This window comes from Eumetopias jubatus, unplaced genomic scaffold (assembly GCF_037043125.1).
Source record: "Eumetopias jubatus isolate StellerSeaLion01/CBP00866 unplaced genomic scaffold, mEumJub1_p1.0 scaffold_2, whole genome shotgun sequence".
NCBI classification, from domain to species: domain Eukaryota; kingdom Metazoa; phylum Chordata; class Mammalia; order Carnivora; family Otariidae; genus Eumetopias; species Eumetopias jubatus.
In genome coordinates, this window is record NW_028274808.1 from 58,473,477 (window position 1) to 58,495,145 (window position 21,669).

Here is a 21,669-nt window from a genome sequence, read left to right on the forward strand (position 1 = left end):
AAAATGACTATTGTACCACATGAGAAATACCATCTAGGTTTTAGGGATATAAAGTACAGCATAGTAGCATACACACAGTACAAAATATGTGTATACACCTTACCACTACATCCCCAGGACTCCAGCATTAGTAGTAGGGTAAAATATGGGATGCAGTGGTCAGATCTGCCAGGAGAGGTCAGGGAGTCTACCAAGATGTGGCGATGAGCTAAACAATGAGCGTGATATCACCAGGATAACAAAAGTAAGAAAACACATTTCATGGAAAAGGAATAGTGTAGGTAATTGGGTGCAAAATGCCAGTGTAGACAGTCAACCAGAGGAAAAAGATGTGAATTCAGGCAGGAACACCAACAAGAAGGTAATTAAGATAGTTCAAGCCTTAAGGTGTAAGGGTTTGCCTTAGGATGTAGGAGAGCAATTGTGGCAATGAATGAGAAATATATTATGAAGAAAGTTCTAAAATTGCATTTGGAGGAAAGAGAGAGTACAAGAAAGAAGAGGAATGAAAATAACAGATTTTAAGCCTGGATGATGAAAGGGAAACATCATTTGTCTAGAGAATAGGTAGGCTTTTCTAGATAAAATTTATTTAGAAATGGGTTTTATATACATGGCTAGAGGGAAATGGTCTGAAAATAAAAAGTGGTAAATTGTGCTTTTGCATAAAGACTAGCAAAGATTGGATAAATGAAAACTGAGGTTCAGAGGAGTTAAATAGCTTGTCACAACCAGAATATACAAATCAGGTTCACTACTTGCTTACACTTAATAGGAATTCAATAGCAAGACACCCTCACAAATCCACATAGGTTCTCCTAAACTATTAGGTCAAAAGTACTCCAGTATGTTAAGCTAGGGCTGGCAGGAGAGATTACCCCATTCCCATCTTTTATGTGTACCAGATTACTCTTCCTTGCTTTCAGCCATGGCCATAAAGGAGGGAGGATTTTTACCCATGTCTGGGATGAATGCTTCTCCATTTCCATCACTTTCACTGCTCTGGCAACTGCTGTCCTGCCATAGTCAGTTCAATATCAGTATAATCCAAAAAGATTTTAAGATATGTATTATATACTCTTGAGATAAATCCCAAATATATTCTTATACTCCTCAGCTGGGTTAGCAAATGCACAACATCCTTAACATTTCCCTTCATACTCACACAATTATTCGATTTGGATACAAACCCTGACCCTTGGGGTACCTTCTTCCTGATCTATTTATGCTACATCTTCAGCCTAACTGTTGATAACATTCTCTTTTTTGGAACACAGAAGTCTTTTGATTTCTGAACATAACTTTTGCCTCTACGTTCATTTTTCCCCCAACAACTACACTGATGCCCTAATGCTATCTTTAAGAAATGCTCTTAATTATATTTTGTCTTAATCACAGGTCTTGTCCAGGACTGTCAACTTTACCCCCTGAGATCTGGACGTGTAAAACTTGGCTTTCCCTAGCCTGAATTTCTTTTACCCTTGGCCACAGGGCCTTCTAAAGACTGTTCTTGACCTCAATATTTTGGATCCACTCTCTGGAAATAACAGTTGCCCCTGGGAAGAAACTAGTTAAAAAAAAAAAAAACAGGAGATCTACTCTACTGAATATAATTTGTCCTGTTTTTTTTTTAAATCTTTACCATGCATGATTAACATAACAATAAAAAAATTTTAAAAATCTTTACCATGCACACAAATAAGCCAGTAAAATTAATTATTTCAATATAAATAACCTATATAGAATCTTTAGAGCTGGTTCTTCTACACTCTGCCATATTCTTCCCAGAATAAAAATTTTTCTAATTAAAAAACAGTATCACTCAATCCAATTTCCAAACTTCATCATGGGAAAGAATTGACATTGGTTGATCTGGTATGATGTTCTAGACTCTTTATCACCTCATTAATCCTAATATAAATCCCAAATTCATAATCCTCTGAGGCAGGTACTACTACTTCTACTTTATAGTTAAAGGAATCAAGGCTGAGAGGGGTTTAGACATTTCTTCAAGGTCACATAGACAAGTATTAGAGGTGGGAATGGAACCCAGCCATGTGTGGCTTCTATATTCTTGTTTTGTCTTGTTTTTTCCACTCATAATAATATCCACAGGGTTCAGCTTCCTTTCAGATAAGCACCTTTTCATAATATTCCTTTCACTAAATGTATAATACATTCTACATGTTAAGAATGCTCCTCTTGCTCAAGCAGTTTAAACACTTAAATATTACAATGTTCTCTTCTTCTTCACCATAATCTCTTAAGCAGAGGAGTATTTTGCCAAAGACATCAATATTTATTTTTCCTTTGTGCAGGCTTTCTCCTAGTGGAAAGCATCATTCTTGCCCATCCTCCACCCAGGGTTTCTTGGTTCATTACTGTTGATTTCTGGGACCATAAGTCCTTTCTGGAAGGAGCAGGGGAGCTGCCCTATGCCATGCAGGATGCGCCGCAGAAGCCCTGGCCCCTACCCACTAGATACCCGTAGGACAATTGCACTCATCTCAGCTTGTAAGAACCAAAAATGTCTCCAGACATTGCCAATTATACCCTCCAGAGCAAAGTCACCTCAAATTGAGGACCACTGTTCTAAACAAATATGGAATATAAAAACAGGCCTCTTGGCTACTGATCCTGGAGGAAAAACAAACATAACTCATGGCCACCCAAATACCATGCTCAACTCCATCAAATGAAATGCTCCCAGGATAGGTATTGCCCATGTTTAAGAGCTGAGAGAAGGTGGTGAAGTGAAGATAAGTATCTTGCTAGACCTCCAAAATGATTATGTCCTGGAATGGAATTCCAGCTCAGATTTGACTAACTCCAAATCCCATGTTCTCCCTGCTAATTATAATATGAGACAGTAATGCTCTTTAGCAGAAAGCTTCTTACCTTCATTATAAAGAAAAACCATTTTTAGCAGCAACATGGCTAGACAAAATGTTAGAAGAAACTGTCATATGGCAGACATATCAATCAATGTAGAGCAAAAATACTTATAAGTGTGAGAAATTTCTCTCTGTGTTCTGTTTTCTGAATTTTCATTGTATATTTTCTGGAATATTTTAAATTAGCTCTAGAGTTTTAATACAGAAACTTTATTTTTTATGTGATTTTTTTCTTCTGGACAACATTATCACCTGAAATCAGAAAGCTTGTTAATAATACCAGGTGCCTCTGGAAAGACCAGCATCCATCCATGTTTCTGGATAGAAATTACTAACTCTTTCTTCTCAGTACATAATAAAAGACAAGAAATAAAATAAAATACAGGTTGGCAACTGCAAGGAGTAACCCACCACATTTTCCCTTAAATGACTCATGCTGGGTTGGCAGAAACTGAGAAAAATGAGTCCTCTCCAAATTTATACTTAACATGCTTAGCCCCAGAGAAGATACCGAGGGCAATGACTCTGGAGGCATTTCCCAGAGAATGTTCTCTCTGGATGTTAGTTGTTTCCATCAGCTGCTCCTCATTGTTGGCAGTCACCCCAGGCAGTTTTACTAGCTGCCTAAGACAGCTGTCACTGGGTCTCTGGTGCCTCATGTCAGAGAACTGCTCCTCTGTGACTAGAGAGTGAAGAGTCCCTCACACCTCCACTAGAAGACAGCACCTAAAACCTCTGCTGGGACCACTGTGGTATATCGAGAAAAAATATTTCAAATGATTCAAAGCCTTCCAGATTGCACAGGGCAGCTAGTCTCTGTAACACATATAACTGTTCTGTCATCTCTCTTCTCTGCACAGGTTTCATTGAGGCCAGGGAAAGCTCTCACACATGCCCTTTACTGCTCAGAGTGTGACAGTCTAGAGCACATTGACTCTCCACTCCATCTCTATCTAATCTTGGGTATTTAACAGAATTACTACTAACCCCAGTTTTTTATATATCTTCTCATAAAGCACAATAGCACGTGCAAACCGAGCCATAAGAACATCCCTGAATAACCCACCCATTGTTAAGGAATAATATCCAACTCTGAAATTCATAGGAATCAGAAGTTTGTGGCAACTAACTCCATCTTTCAGCCCGAAATTCTCACTTGGATAAAGCTAACTCTCTCCACTTGAGGGCAGTTGAACACAATAGAGAAGCTCTGGCAAAATCCCAAGTAAATAAAGCACTACCTTGTATTGAAAGTCAATAAAGTCAAATTCTGGCACTAACCCTAAGACAAGACAAAACCTCTAATTATTCTAACCATTTGTTTTTTCAGAACACATAAGAATAAGCTGAAGAAATGTGATTATTTTGAAGACTCAGAGGAAACACAAAGCCAAACTCAAGTGTTTATAGCAAGTTGACCAAAATCCTTTTGAGGATAGTTGTAAAATCAATTTATAGTAAATCAAATCCAGTCACCTTGGAAAAATGGACTGGCAAATTCCTCAAAATGCTAAAACAGAGAATTAGCATGCCCAAAATTACATTCCTAAGTATATATCCAAGAGCAATGAAAACATATACCCACACAAAAACTCATACATGAAAGTTCATAGCAGCATAATTCATAATAGCCAAAAAGTGGAAACAACCCAAATTTCCATCAACAAGTGAATGGATAAACAGAAAATGGTATAGCCACTTAATGAAATTTTATTCAGCCATAAAATGGAATGAAGTACTTATATGCACAACAACATGGATGAAATATGAAAACATCATGCTAAGTGAAAAAAAAAGTCACAAAAGATTACATATTGTATGCCTGCATTTATATGAAATGCCCAAAATAGAAAAATTTACAAAGACAGAAAGAAAATTTGTGGTTGCTTAGGACTGGGGAATGGGCAAGGGTCAAGGAGATGTGGGAAGTCACAGCTAATGGGTACAAGGCTCCATCACCTTTTCAGTGTGATGAAAGTGTTCTAAAACTAATTGTGGTGATGGTTGCACAACTTTATAGATAAAATGAAAAACATCAAATTATACAATTTAAATTGGTGAATTAAATGGTATGTGAATTATACTTCAATAACACCATTTTAAAAATAAATAAAAGCAGAACAAATGAATAGAAAGACACAGCACCCTCACTGAGTCCAGAGGCAGAAAGACAGTAAATTCTGAAACTTACCATGACATTAGTCCCATTGGCCATTTTGGAGTGAATGTCAAGAGCAACCTTGACACAGAAAGAACAAAAGCTATAAATTCCTTTACCCTTGTCTGTTTTACAGCTCTTGAAAGTACAAAAAAAAAAGTGGGGGGGGGGAGTTTGGTTATGATCTCTGTTGTATTTTTACCAAATTAGAAAGAAAATATATTTGATTTAAACAAGATACAAGTCATGTACCCACAATGTTTTAAATTAATGAAATGTTTATTTTCATCTAAATTCCTTCCCAATAACTATAACAATAACCCTTGGCATACATGCTCACATCTACAGTAGTTAAAATATAAAATTTCATGTCTCACATGACTTAATTTTGCAGAAAAGCATGCAATGTTGAAGGTAAAAAGCAAGTATTTTTTTATGTACACTTAAAAAGAACAGAAATATTGTAAAATTAGTAGCATATCATTATTGGTATAGTATAAAAAGAGTATGAACTTATACTGCATTATATCAGATTATCTCATTCTGAAGTACCTTATTAAACATGAAGAGCTGTCCATTTAAGCCTACAGATCTATTGTTGGAATCAATTTTAAATGCACCCATCTATGTATAATTAACTCCCTATAGTATATGCAAATACAAAAAGGATATTTCCAATTAACATAGTAAATCTCTATAAAGAATCCCCTTGTCCATATACAACAGGCATGAATATGACTGTTAAGTATTCCTTTCTAGAAGACATAAGAGAATATCTTTGCAATCTTAGGCTACATATTAAAGTAATAGCCTTAAAATTAAAAGCTGACAAATTGTAACTTCATAGGAAATAACAATTCAAAGGACACCATTAATAACATGAATACACAAGCCACAGCCTAGGAGAAAACATTTGTAATACACATATCTGACAAAGAACTTGAATCCAGAACCCAAGTAATTCCTATAACTCAAAAATAAAAACAACCACTTAATTTTTTACAAATGAACAGAAGACTGGGGCATTTCACAAAAGAAGGCATCCATGAGCCAAAAGAACACAAAATGTAGTTCAATATCATCAGTTATTGGAGAAATACAAATTAAAATCACCGTGAGATGCCAAATCACCCATATTAGAATGGCTAAAATTAAAAAGACCGATGATACCAAATGTTAACAAGGTCGTGGAATGACTGGAACTCCTCACACATTATTGTTGAGTGGGAAATCATGCAACCTCTTAGAGATTTTTTGACAGTTCCTTATAAACATCAACCTACCTATAATCTAGCAATTCTACTCCTAGGTATACACTCGAGAGAAACGACCATATATGTCTGCAAAAAGACTACAAAAATGTCACAACAATTTCATTCATAATAACCAAAAACTGAGAACAACCCAAATGGTTCATTGCTATGGTCTGAATGTTTGTGTTCCCGCAAAATTCATGTGTTGAAACCTACCCCCAAGGTGATAGTATTAGGAAGTATAATCACCTTTGGAAAGTGATTAGATCATGAGGACAAACCTTGGGAATGGGATTAGCACCCTTATAGAAGCAACCTGAGAGCGCTCCCTTGCCCATTCTGCCATATAAAGAAGAAGCAGTCTGCAACCCAGAAGAGGATTCTCGCTGGAATCCAGCCATGCTGGCATCCCCATCTTGGACTTCCAGCCTCCAAACTGTGAGTAATAAATTTCTGCTGTTTATAAGCCACCCAGGCCATGATATTTTGTGATAGCAGCCCAAACCAACTGACATCCATCAATAGAAGAAGAGGTAAATTGTTTCATACCTTTTCAGCTCTTGCCACTATGTGGTACGAATTCCTTAATGTCATCTTTAAATTACTAATTTTCTCTCTGAATGGGTCCCATGCTATTTCATAAATCTGTTTTCTGTCAGTGATTCTATTATTTATTTCTAGAATTTCTAACTTGTTCTCCTATATATTCATCTCTTCCATTTTATTTCTGCTCCTTACTTCATGTCTTTCTCTTTTATGGATGTCATTCCTTTATTTTTTATGATCTTGACCACTTTTTAAAGTTATTATCAAATTTATCTTTTTCATTTCCCTATTGTTGATTTTGTTGCCTATCTTCCTTAAAATTAGCTTTCCTGATATGTCTTAGTAACTTGGCATACAGACTCACTTGAGAAAATGTCTTTCTTTCCCTGTTTCTTCCTCTTCTCTGTTTCTAAAGGTTTGTAATTTTCTTTACCATGTCTCTCCCTGAAGCCCCCAATCCAGGACTAAGCCTTATATTTGCAGTGCAGGGTTTCTATCCCATGGAATATGGCAGATATTGCACACCGAGTGGGCAGTTTAGATTTGGCTGGGGGGCTGTGCCTAATACCTTCTCTCTCCCTTTGCATGTATACAACTTTATAGAATCCATGGACCTAAAAAATGTTGCAGTCTTCTTTTTTCAGCTTCCTCTTCTAAGGAGGGGAACCTCACCTCAGTCCCCTGTTTTAAGAAGATATCAGTACCAACTGTCTACCTCAAAGGGGTCATTTTAATCTTGAAGAAGTCTAGATTTTAACAGTCCTTAGTCTACTTACCACTTTGTTTTTATTGTTTCTTTTATGGTCTATGAAGATGTATACTTTGTCTAAATACACCTATATATTCTTAATTTTCTTCTTTTTATTTTATATGCCAATTGTGTTTAGAGCAGCGTCACTATAAAAAAATCTATTGGGTTTGTGCATTAGGAGGTTATTATTGGTCTTTGCCATTATAGCTCAAGTAGTTAACTTATTTGACAATCTCTCAACACAAGAACACTTTCTTATAAATCTTCCTGCCCCTAGTGCATAGTAAGGTGTCTGGCTTAAATTAGATACTTATTAAGTATTTCATAAATGAATAAATGAGCAAATGAATAAACGATCATGGTTAGAGTTTTGAGATGAGATGGTAGACTTTTGAGCCATTTTGTGAAAGCATTACCACCATCAAGGAAATTTGGCACATTTGGGACCCACAAAATCAAAATGGGTCCTTATTTACTTCCTATAGGAAAATCTAAACTTACAACAACATTTAAGATCAATCTTAATAAAATTCTGCTACTTTCCAGCACCACTTTCCCACACCTACCCATGAACTTCAGTTCCAAAGTGGAATCTCTCAATCCTCTGCTTCTACAAAAGTCATTTCCTCTGCCTAGAGGATCATTCCCTTGTCCACTTGGAAAAGTCTCCAACACCTTTCATCAAAGAATCTCTGTTAAGTCATCCCTCACCATCCTTTCCATTCAAGTCTGCAAACTGAGACACCATTTAATATACTCTTGTCTGTACAACCATAGCACTGTATGTGTCATTCTGTCATAGTTCACTATATAATGGTTTTCATGTGTCTTTTCTCTGTTGGTCAGAGACCTGTTGTGTCCTGAGATCATATGTCACTCATCTTTGCATTTGCAGAAACTGGCAAGGGGTTTGAAATACAACAGATGTTTAATAAATATCTGATGACTGCTCAGTGAAGAAGGTAATAGTACTTTGAGATTCCTGCTGTTTGAGTAGATGATTAAGGCATTTTTAATTCTCTTGAAATTTGAAGCAAATTTGAAGCAGAAGACACAATTGCTGCTTCCCAGTGCATTGAATTTTTGCAAAACTTGGTTCCTTAGGGAAGCCCTTTATTCTGCTATTTGGTAAATGCTTATTGAATGGCAACCACCTGCCAAACATTGGAGTGGGTAAGAGAGACTATCATGGAAGATCTTCCCCTGTGCTTCCAAATCATTGTATAATTACAAACCCCTGATGACAAATGAAATTGTTTCTGTATGTCATTTAATAGATTTCTTACCTGGGAACAGAGAGTTGCAGACAGTATAGAGACCAGAATATATAAAGAAATCATTGAATGTTGACCATCTAGTTTTACTCAAATATAGTTTGCCTTCATATGAGAATTTGAAACTTTAAATCCTGTAACACATAATGATGTCATCTCATTAGCTAAAGCATTTTCTTGGGCCATGTTACATGACAATTGGATTCAATTAAAAGATGCTGTCTGTGAACGTCACTGGATAAAATCTAAAAGTACGTCAAAGAGAGGTATGACTGAAGCACAAGCAGCAGCATGACTGCTGATTCAAATGCCATTATTTTAAATCTTTGATCAATGAATAATGACACTGATGACCAAGAAACCTTCAAAAAATTGATAAATCCATCAAATATCCTCATACTAGCTAAAAAAGTAACATTATTAAGATCTTACATGATAAATTTCAGGTGCCTATAAGCAGTCAAGAACATATCTTAGGAGCTTCAAGATATACTGAAATTCCTTTTCACTATGAATTCCAGGCATCAACCTAACTGTCATCAAACTTGCCATTGAACCACCTTTAAAGCAACATTCAAAAGGAGGTCATGTGCAATTACTAAGTGTTGATAAGTGTGACCCATTTAAGAGTGGTTTTATACTGTCCAAACTTGTCTGGTTCCCTTTTTAACAAAATTTCAATATCCATTTTAAAGATGATTTATTGGAAAGAGAAATCAAGGAATCACATTTACAATTGCACCAAAAACCGTAAGATATCTAGGACTAAACCTAACCAAAGAGGTAAAAGATCTATACTGTGAAAACTATAAAACACTGATGAAAGAAATTGAAGATAACACAAAGAAATGGAAAAACATTCCATGCTCATGGATTAAAAGAAAAAATATTGTTAAAATGTCTATACTACCCAAAGCAATCTATACATTTAATGCAATCCCTATCAAAATACCAACAGCAATTTTCACAGAGCCAGAACAAACAATCCTAAAATTTGTATGGAACCACAAAAGACCCCAAATAGCCAAAGCAATCTTGAAAAAGAAAAGCAAATCTGGAGGCCTCACAATTCCAGACTTCAAGGTATATTACAAAGCTGTAGTCATCAAGACAGTATGGTACTGGCCCAAAAAAGACATTTAGATCAATGGAACAGTATAGAAAACCCAGAAATGGGCCCACAACTATATGGTCAACTAATCTTTGACAAAGCAGGAAAGAATATCCAATGGAAAAAAAGTCTCTTTAACAAATGGTATTGGGAAAACTGGACAGCCACATGCAGAAGAACGAAACTGGACTACTTTCTTACAATATACACAACAACAAATTCAAAATGGATGAAAGACCTAAATGTGAGACAGGAAACCATCAAAATAACCTCTTTGACACCGGCCATAAAACTTCTTACTAGATACATCTCCTAAGGCAAGGGAAACAAAAGCAAAAATAAACAATTGGGATTCCATCAAGATAAAAAGTTTCTGCACAGAAAACAAAACTAAAAGGCAACCTTTGGAATGGGAGAAGATATTTGCAAATGACATATTTGATAAAGGGTTAGTATTCAAAATATATAAAGAACTTAAACTCAACACCCAAAAAAACCCCAGTTAAAAAAAATGGGCAGAGGACATGAATAGGCATTTTTCCAAAGAAAACATCCAGATGGCTAACAGACACATGAAAAGATGTTCAACATCACTCATCATCAGGGAAATGCAAACCAAAACTACAATGAGATAACACCTCACACTTGTCAGAATGGCTAAAATTAACAACACAGGCAACAAGAGATGTTGGCCAGGACGCAGAGAAAAGGGAACTCTCTTATACTGTTGGTGGGAATTCAAACTGATGCAGTCATTCTAGAAAACAGTATGGAGGTTCCTCAAAAAGTTAAAAATAGAACTACCCTACAATCCATCAATTGCACTACTAGGTATTTACCCAAAGGATACAAAAATACTGATTCAGGGCACCTGGGTGGCTCAGTTGCTTAAGTGACTGCCTTCAGCTCCAGGACTGCTTAGAGTCCCAGGTTCGAATCCTGCATCAGGCTACCTGCTCAGTGGGGAGTCTGCTTCTCCCTCTGACCCTACCCCTTCTCATGCATTCTCTCTCTCACTCTCTCTCTCAAATAAATAAATAAAATCTTTAATAAATAAAAATAAAAATACTGATTCAAAGGGATACATGCACCCCAATGTTTATAGCAGCATTATGAACAATAGCCAAATTATGGAAAGAGCCAAAATGTCCATCAATGGATGAAGGGATAAAGAAGTTGTTATGTGTGGGTATGTGTGTCTTTGTGTGTATACACATATATACATTGCAGATATATATATACACACATATATATACATATATATACATATATATGAACATATATACATACTGGATATATATACACACATATACAAACATACACACACACACACACACACACACACACACACATATATACACACACACACACACACATATATATATATACCAGAATAGTACTCAGCCAACAAAAAGAATGAAATCTTGCTATTTGCAATGACATGGATGGAGCTGAAGTGTATTATGCTAAGCGAACTAAGTCAGAGAGAGACAAATACCATATGATTTCACTCAGATGTGCAATTTAAGAAACAAAACAGATGAACATAGGGGGGGAAAAAGGGAAACCAGAAAACAGGCTCTTAACTATAGAGAAAAAACTGAGGATTGCTGGAAGGGAGGTGGGCAGGGGGATAGGTTAAATGGGTGGTGGGTTAAGGAGGACACTTGTGATGAGCACTGGGTGTTATATGGAAATGTTGAATCACTATATTCTACACCTGCAACTAATATTACACTGTATGTTAAGCTGGAATTTAAATTAAAACTTAAAAAGGAGGGGGGCAATAAAATAAAGATGATTTGCTGGACAGCAGTAAAAAGGGTCCAGTTGATCAGGTGATTTTCCATGAGAGGATTCTTAATTTGCCACCACAATATGATTGTGCTAAATCTAAATCCAAATAAACCATATCATCTAAGAAAACTAAAACTCAAACCACTGAGTCCCTGAGGTTTTAAAGATATTTGTAGTTGCCTTTAAAAAAAATTAGATTCTCATTCAATGTTTTAAATGGAAACTATACAAAATATTTTGAAATGTTAGGTTTTATTTTTTTAAAGATGTTGGTTTTATTTATATTCCAACAATGATATTTCATTCTCCTTTGACAAAGTACCCACCCACTAAGCCAAGATTAGTAGAAATTGAAGATGAACCAATTGAATTTGCTTCTCCTATATTCTGAAGGATTTCAATAAGCATAAATAAAATTTCTGTTTTGATGGTTATATGATATTGATTCTCCGTAAAGGGACATTTCAAATTCAATAAATTTTATTCAAAATATATAATTTTTTCAAGACCATGACCAGTAAAAATTTTTTCACCTTTTATTTTAAAACAGGAAGACCCAAACAGATGTGTTTCAGTAGACCTCTGACATCAGCTTATTTCAGGGATTACTTATGATAATATAGCAAGAAGTAAAGTATCTTCTTTAATTACTAACAGTTATCAGCATAATGATAATAAATAAATACGTGAGTTTAAATAGAGTTATTCTAACACAAAGATGAGCACATTGCAAACTAAATGTCCTAGCCTTGCTGCTGCTAGTGCTGGTGTGACACTTGTTAATTCAATCAGTTCTCATCATTCCTTTAACTCGTGAGCTCTCCCATTCCACTGCAAGGGGTGTGTATTAAGATTTGAACAGCAGTCTGTTTCAACATTCATTGCAATGCAGTCATACAAGAGATCAAACAGACACAACTTCTTCATACTCTTTGGGTGAAGGAAATAGACAAGGCCGTCCCCTTGGGAAAATGTATGAGCAATTTAAAAGTAGGGGGGAAAAGTTCAGAGGAGAAAGAATAAAATACTGCAAAAAGAAACCTTAGAAAATGTGGACATCTGTCATTCAAGTCTCATTGCTAAATGAGAGATCAAAGCCTGGATTTTCTTCATTCAGCTTTATCCTGTTCACTTGCATATCATCCAGAGAACACACGGAGCCCTTAACCTCTGGGTTCTGGCAGCCACGGGGGTTCTGGATGGCCTGGCGATGGAAGCATCAGAAAGAAATGACTTCTGCACAGAGGGTAGATTTTTTTCAGGTCTTACTCAGTCTGGAAGCTGTTTTTTTTCTGCCAAAAAGCCAAGGTTATCCAAAACAACTTCTTACTGCCAGTGCAAAGGAAAAGGAACACAAAGCTAAGAGAGGATTTTGAAAACGGAGCAGAGCCATATCTGGTAACTGGCAGTGGACTGGCATTTTCAGAGGCTGCCCTGAAGGAGAGCAAACCTTTAGTAACAAATTAGGAACACAGGTAGTTAAAGCTATAAAATGTGGTGGATAAAATCTTTAGAGTAACGAGTAGCAGGGTATTGCATACAGAGAGGATTAAAACTTTCTTCCGTCAGGATCAACATCTTAATAGAGAAATGTAGGACACAGAAGTGTAAATAATACCCAATTCTGATGCTGGACTCTGCACACCAGAGCCCCAGGCTCAGTGAGGCCCCCATGCCCTTCCAGGCATGGCTAGAGTGAAACTGTCCACTTTATGGATTTTTACAGTCATGAGGGAGTGAAAATTAGAGGCCTTCTCCCATTTTCCTATAAACCTGTAACTTTGTGGATATATACACAACTGCTATAAGAAAGAGAACATGCACAAAAAATGATTCACATCAATTTCTCACTAGTTTGAAGGTGGCAGGAAGGGGGGGCTTGGCTACTTAGTTATATTTACAGAAAAATAAATATATATGGATGTCCTTTTTTCTTGCCCAATTAAGTGTGTGAAGTACTTCATGGCAAATGTGTATGTAGCTAATTATTTAATAAACTAGACTACCCACAACACTTTATGCTAATATGAGTTTAACACTTTATAGATGTATTTATAAATGTCAACTCTCCTTTGAAATAGTTTTTGAAGAGTAACTGAATCAGAAAACCAACCCAACAGTTACCTCCAGAGCAGATAAGCAAAGCTCCTTTAAAAAAGGTGCCCAAGTGAGTCCCACTCCTCTGTGATTCCTACCATAAGAGGAGGGACTCAAAACAGGTCCTTGCAGAGACTTTGATGCCTTTGTTTTCCACTTAAACTTGGCCCAGTACACACCACACACTGACTTCCTTCAATTATATCCCTAAGTCTTAAATTTCTTTAGACAAGTTATATTTGCTTTATGCTTTAAAATCGCATTCTACAACCAGAATCTTAAAATGAAGTTTCTTACTATTGCCATAAAAATAATAATAATAATAATATGCATATAATGTTTGCTGTATATCTGGTTTAACATGGGCTTTTTATAACCTCTTTAAGACAACAAGGAATGGAACTCAGCGTGAACTCATATTTATAATAGGAATCCAGGTCCAGGTGACATTTCTATAAATCCCAAGTTACCCGTGCTCACAATAAAAATCTGCTGCCTACTTTTTTATTTTTTCATCTAAACCACAAAAATATACGGCTGCAGTTAGACAGTACTTAAGATTATAGCTAAATTTCTCTATGTGTTCCTAGCACAGCATGAAGACAAGAGAAGCAGACTCAGAGGATTTGAGTGACTATTGGTTAAATCTTTTTGTTTCTTCCTGCTTTGGTCCTCACTCTGGAACACCAGTCCTGGTACGGACCTCTAGCTTTCAGATGTGTATGCTCAGCATCTTTTGGCTTAGATGTCCTGGCCAGACACTTCTAATTAACTAAATTAAAGGGGCCCAGGAAATATTTGTCATATCTGAAATTAGGCTAAGTTGGGGTATAGGATTGATGATTGAGGCAAGTGAAGGCAAAGTTTCCATCAAACCCCTCTCTAATAACGTTTGAGGATAGGACTAACATCTACCTATGGGCCACATTTTTTTTTTTATCAGGAAACTGTAAATAATTAGTTTTTCATGTTTTCATGGTCAAGACTTCACTATATACCAGACTTCATTTGTAATGCTCTTTGTAGTAATGGTAATATTAAATCAATAATTATCAAAGAACTTGTGAAACAGACATGGCTTAACTATGTTAATGTGGTTACAGAATACAGAATTCCTAATCAACTTATGTATCCATTTTTTTCTAGTAAAATACCTTATTTTACTAGTTTCCCTTGACATTTATCCAACATTCCTTTGAACTAAGTACTGTTCTAAGCACTTCATACATATTATCTCATTTAATTCTCACAACTCCTCAAATAGATTCTACCATTATCCCTCTGTTATTGGTAGAAAACTGAGGCATGGGGAAAGGTAAGTGATTTGCCAAGATCACCCAGCCTGGAGTCTGCCATTAGAGGACTGGGTTTCCAACTTAATCTGTCCAGCTCCAGAATCCGTGCCCATAACATTTGACTTACATACACCATTTCTATACAGTCTCTTTGACCATTAATGAAGAGTTAACTCTTTAAACAAGGTAGGCTTTGTTACTTCATTTTCTGTTGTGAGAGAATACTGCTTCTCTCCACCAGAAATAGAAAACCACAGGAAAAGTTTGTTAGCCCAAAAGATATCCTAAGACAAGCTAAAAAGACACTTTAGAAACCACCTTATCCCAACCCACTGAAATCGTGTGGACTGTAATTCCTGAAGCTTGGTGCTTCTCTCCCCAGCCTTGCATAAGACCAAGATTTATGACAGTGACTTAGAGCAGTGGTTCTCAATCACGGGCATTTTTTTGTCTCCTCTACCCCTTGGGAACATTTATCAATGTCCAGAAACCTTCTGATTGTCACAATTGGGTGAATCTACTGGATAGAGGCCAGGAATGTGGCTAACCATCCTGTAATGCAGAGGATAGCCCTGCAAAACAAAGAAGTAGCCAGTCCAAAATGTCACAAGTGCCCCTTAGAGCATTCCATCCCCACCAATAGTCATAGCAGTGGTGATGTCTATCTTTGGTATTATGGCTTCTCTGGATTGGATGTAGTACATAGTATTAACAAAGCATATCTTGTCTATTGCTCATTCTCCCAGCCACCTCATATATCTTTATGTGGCCAGGGTAAGTGACGTGACTTTGGCGTCTAAAAACTTTGGAAACTCCTCAGGAAAAAAAAATTATCTAAAACTCTCTTAGATAATTATTGAATCATTTAAGAATAAATGCTTTGACAAGGAAATGCTGTCAAACTAAGAAAAAACAAATTCCATTTACCCCTTGTCAGAAAAAAAAAAAAACAGATTTAGCAGCCATCAAAGATGTCCAATTGTCACTTTCATCTAGAAGTTCCTAAGGAAAAAAAAAAGTTACAGGAAATGCATTTGACTCATACTGTGATGCTAGAACAGTTACTGACAGGGAAGGTATGAAAATAAACTATATGTATCAACTTGAAGAAGGTTACGGAAAGAATTTTTATCTCTGCAGATACAGACTGTTGTGTAAAAAGATTCTTTCTGTAGAATATAACATGTAGAAATGTCCTTGATGACAAAAAATTTCTCAGGGATTTCCCATTGTTTGTACTATTTTCAAGTACAAAAGGAGTCAAAGAAACAGAAGTAAATCAAAACAATTTCTTTGAGATGCTATAATTCATACACAAAATGCTGCTACTAAAACACCAGCAGTACAATGGGTGATTTGCCCCATATTTCTGTATTGAAACTACCTAACAGCCAATATTCACCAACTCACATTTTTGCACAAAGGCTTGAGTTCCCTAGGGCTGGAGTTTCAAATGAAGGAAACTGACACCCACAGGAGAAGCCACATTTATTACCTCCCTGGCTTTATGTTCTAACCAATGGTGCTAGTATCATCATCTTCAAAACAAGACTCTAAATTTCACCTTCCATGTACTGTGCTAGCTTCAAAAAGAAGAAGGTAGACATTTCTGGGCTAGTGGGTCAAGGGTCAACATGGCACTGAAAAACTACATACAAAACTGCTTGGCAATAGCCGTTATCTGTAATATAGATGGAGTACAAACTACACTATGCTCAGACTAGAATGCATATTTTACAGAAGCAAGAGTGCTATGGAGAAATCCTAACATGTCACTAGGCTATTTTCAGACTTCAGAGACAGAAAAGAATATAGGAAAATTAGGAAAATGAGCAGAGACCATACTGAAGATATGGCTTTAAGATATATAGCCTTTTTCCCACACAAGAATAAGAAACAATACGGTATTCTACAAAAAGGGATTGCATGACTGAAATTAGCATAAGTAAAATGTTTAGGAAGGTTGTCTTCAAGAGGCAAATATTTTCAGGAGTTGAAGACTAATTCTGGAAAGCCAAAACTGTACAGAATGAGAAACATAACTGTGATGGTTAATTGTATGTGTCACTTGGATAGGCCAGGGTACCCAGATGTTTGGTTAGACACTAGTCTGGATGTTGTTGTAAAGGGTTTTTTTTTTTTTTTAAGGTTTTATTTATTTGAGAGAGAGCACAAGCCGGGTGGGGGAAGAGAGGGAGAAGCAGACTCCCCAGATTCCCCACTAAGCAGGGAGATCCAAAGCAGGGCTTGATTCCAGGACCCTGAGACCACAACGCACGAGGAGCAGAAGACAGACACTTAACCAACTGAGCCACCCAGGTGCCCCAAAGTTATTTTTTAAATGAGATTAACATTTGAATCAGTAGACTTTGAGTAAAGCAGATTATCTTACATAAAGTGGTGGGCCTCATATAATCATTTGAAGGCCTTAAGAGATAAAAACTGACTCCCCTCAAGGAAGAGAAAATTCAGCCCACAGTTCGCCTTTCGACTTGAGCTACAACATCAGCCCCTCCCTAGGTCTTCTGTGTGCCAGCCTACCCTACAAAGCTTGGACTTGGCAGTCTCCACAATCACACAAGCCACTTCCATTAAAATAAATCTCTCTATACACACATACACACACACACACACACACACACACACACACACACACACACACACACACTTCTTGAGTCTATTTCTCTGGAGAACCCTAATACAATAATGACATCACTTTGACATCATTAAAGGAAAAACAAAGAACACTATATTAAGAAATTCAAAGCATTTATGGATTATGTATATGGTTCTTTTAAAAATCTGTTAGGGGCTCTTTTATAATTCCCTGTTCCCTAAAGGTGTTTTAAATCTTGTCTGTTATTTCTTTAAACATAATTGTCAAAAGTTTCTTTTTTTCTTGAGTAACCACTCAATTTCTAAGAATCTAATCAATGCAAAGAATTTGTTCCTGCTTTTTTTCTGCTGGCTCTCATACATGGTTTGCTTTGTTATTCATATGGTTAGTAATTGTTTATAGTGAGCTACTCATTTTCCATGAAAAATTATTTGTGGGAATTCTTTGAGACTAGAATGAAGTTGTGTTAGTCCAGAGAGAATTTGCTTTTGCTTCTGGCAGGAAATTTTAAACTCCAATATTTCATTGAATAGAAGATGCTATTGTTAGTAGGATGCATTTTGATTTTACAGATGTTTAAATCCAAAAAACAAAGTGTACCATAGATTCAAAGCAATTTAATAAATTAATGGCTTGAATTTGTGTAGACAATAAAAATCCATGAATTTAGCCTCCAAATTCATGCTGGCTTAAGGTTACAACTTCTTAGTGACATTTCCTCCCTGCTCCCCACTCTCAAAACACAAGGCTAAATTCCTATAGTCCTCAAGAGTGTGAGGGGATTTTCTTCTTTTACACCCTCAGAAAGAGGATATATACATATATATAATTTGGGTCCCAGTTTTGTAGGGGTCTCCCATCAGACTGACCACCTTGGGAGAACTTTTACTTAGAAGACAACTGAACTGTAATTCAAGATGGCAGGAAACACATGCAATTGTCCCAAATTCCTGGAAAAAAATACAGGCAAGCAAGCAAATGAATAAAAGATAGATAGATAGATAGATAGATAGATAGATAGATAGATAGATAGATGATAGCTATATACAGGCAAGAGAACAAAAAGGACAGTGATTTTAAAACACTTTGGAAGACAGTGAGTATAAGCAAGGGTATTTACTGATTTGAAAACAAAAACAAAAAAAACAGGTGCATTACCCTACAGGCTCCCAAGTGCATGCCTGACAGCCCCTACCCTGTTGGAGCATAACACTGCCAGGTGCAGATGGCCCCCAACTCTGTGGCTGCCAAGACCCTAGCCCAGGGGCCAACCCCATGTAACTTCACCTGGCACAAGGTGGTGCAGCACTCCAGGCACGATGGCTCATGATCCATACAAAATCAGCATGTTCAACCCCAGGCACCCTGGGGAGTACCCCCACCATCAGCCACAATTCAGGGCAGGATGCCACAGATCCCTCTGTAGCCTTCCACACATCAACAAGGTCCTTGTGAGGAAGTATATGAACTCTCTCCCAGATTGGAGTGCTGTCTCTAGAGCAGCCCAGTGTTGAGCCTACTAAGAATAAAGAGCTAACAGATGCATTCTGGCAACTACAGACCATGGTGGAGCAGCGGGGCTCATGAAGGCCAATCATGTCTTCCTCTTGCCATACCTACTCCACATCCTGCTGCCGGATGTAGCTGCCTAGTTCACTCTTTGGGTCTTTGGGACCTGCTTCCTGCCCTTTCTCCTTTGTATGCACTGTTTAGCACAGTTCAGGCCCAGGCTGCTGGCTGCAGCATCACTTTGGGCATCTGTCATTCTTCGGCACCTTTTCATGGAACCGCCTGCTACACCATTTTGTGATTGGCCACCTGAAAGTAACCCCTAGCAGTTGGTTGGACTACATGCACCTCCAGCACCTCAACGCCAACTGCTTCTGCAAAGACCCAGATATCAACATGTGCCCCTTCTGCTTTGCCTTGGGGAAGATCCTCCCTGAGGAGCTTGGGACACACAAGAAAAAGTACATGCCTTACAACCACCAGCACAAATATTTCTTCCCAACTGAGCCTCCAGCCTTGTTGCCTCTCTACTTCCATTGGCATATTTTCTATTTTGTTACCCAACAGAAAAATTGGGTGGACTTACTTGAATGATCCCTTTCTACACCAGTGTCTTCCTCACTTAGGGGATGTTGTTGGGACTGAAAGGCTTCCTGGCCTTTTCCTCATGGTCAGGTTCCTAGAAATCAACTGGTTTGTGTGGGTGATACAGATGAACCACATCCCCATGTACAATGATCATGACTGAGGCTCCACCTGGCTCCCAGAAACATGCAATGTCTACATGTCTGCCTTCAGTGACTAACTTAGTGGACATCTCAACTTCCAAATTGAGCACCACATTGTCCCCACAATGCCTTGATGAAGTTACCACAAAGTGGCTTCCCTGATCCAGTCCCTGTGTGCCATCATGGCATAAAGTGCTAGTCCAAGCCCCTGCTCTCAGCCTTCACCCATACTGTCTACTCACTGAAGGAATCTGGCTAGATGCTTATCTTTGCCAATAACAACATCCCCCCATCTGGAAGAGGAGCCTCTAGAGCCAAAGCAGAGGGATCTTGAGGGAAAAATGCCACCACAATTCCAATATTCAGAAGGGGTGGGGTTTGGGGAAATAAATATTCGGACTCAAACCCCTTCTCTTTGTCTTCAAGGAACAGATAGAAGACTCCAAAGTGGGGGTGGGGGGACAGGGGGAAGTGGAACATGCAAGTCCCTCCGAAGGAAGGAAGTGGCTGTTGCAGGACATATGTGAGAGTTTTGCTGTTTCCTTTTTCTAGTTTGGCAGGTGCAGATGGTTGGTGAGCAAAGAAAGTGTCGGGGGTTGTTAGAAGAATATGGAGGATCTACTAAGCCCAGAATCAGGAAGAGATGTAGCACTAAAATTCCACTCCATTCGAGTAAGGGATGAGCCCCTCTCTAGTCCACTTCTCAGTGCCTTCTCAACCCTCACTTGCAAACCTCAGAGGTTCGCAAGCTGGTAGGAGATAGAGTAGCTGAACCTTTTGAACAAGATTCTGAGCAAGATTTTGAACAAGATTAGAATTCTGAGGCTTGGCACAATGCAGTGCCTAGGAGCCCAGCCCACACTCTAGGGCTCGCTGTGACCTATATCTGCCTGTCTCCCAAAGAAGCTATTTTTCCACTTTCAGAAGCAGGTGGTGCAAAGCCCAGGACTGTGGTACTGAAGACATCTGGCACTGATTTGGGTCTCATACTCCATTAAGGGTACTGAGGGAGTATTAAGTCCTAAGTCCTGCCAAAACAGCTGGTAGAGAGTTGTTAGCCATTAAAAATCCCTTCAGCTTTTGATTTACCTCTTCTAACCACCACCCAACAAACAAAACACTTCCAGGACAGGGGGTCCGGTTCTTGTTCCACACGCAAGTGAGCAGATAGGGCAACCTGATCTTTTCTTGTCCCTAGAAAAATAAGTGGGCTTCTAATAATTTCCCTTCGTACCCTACCTATAGTTCCAAGTTTAATAAAATAGCAGTCTGTGAGGACACGTGACCAAGTCAGAAGATACTGAATTACCAGTCATGAAGAAAATACATCCCAGTCATAAAGAATTTAAGGGCTGTAAGAAATTTTCTAAGTTAGGTTACAGCATTACTTTGGAGTAGGAGCAGTAGGTTACATATAATCACTTCATAGCTCTAAACCAGAAATAGGAAGATACAAACAGAGAAGTCTGTGACCATCATTGCTGTTGTTAGGCATTTTACTCTCTCAGCTCTGAACAAATATCTTTCTCTGCTGGAGACCAGGTAGGAATTTAGGATAACCTCTTACAAAGCATTATCAGTTTAATACTGAAATACAAATTTTTAATCTCCTGAGTTCTAAAAGATAAAAACAGTTTAT

The 21,669-nt window shown here is 37.7% G+C and overlaps 1 pseudogene; it reads left to right on the forward strand.

Annotated features, from left to right (window-relative positions):
- Positions 1-19,018: 19,018 nt before the first annotated feature.
- Positions 19,019-20,289, forward strand: LOC114210099 (acyl-CoA (8-3)-desaturase pseudogene; annotated as a pseudogene).
- The last annotated feature ends 1,380 nt before the right edge of the window (positions 20,290-21,669 follow it).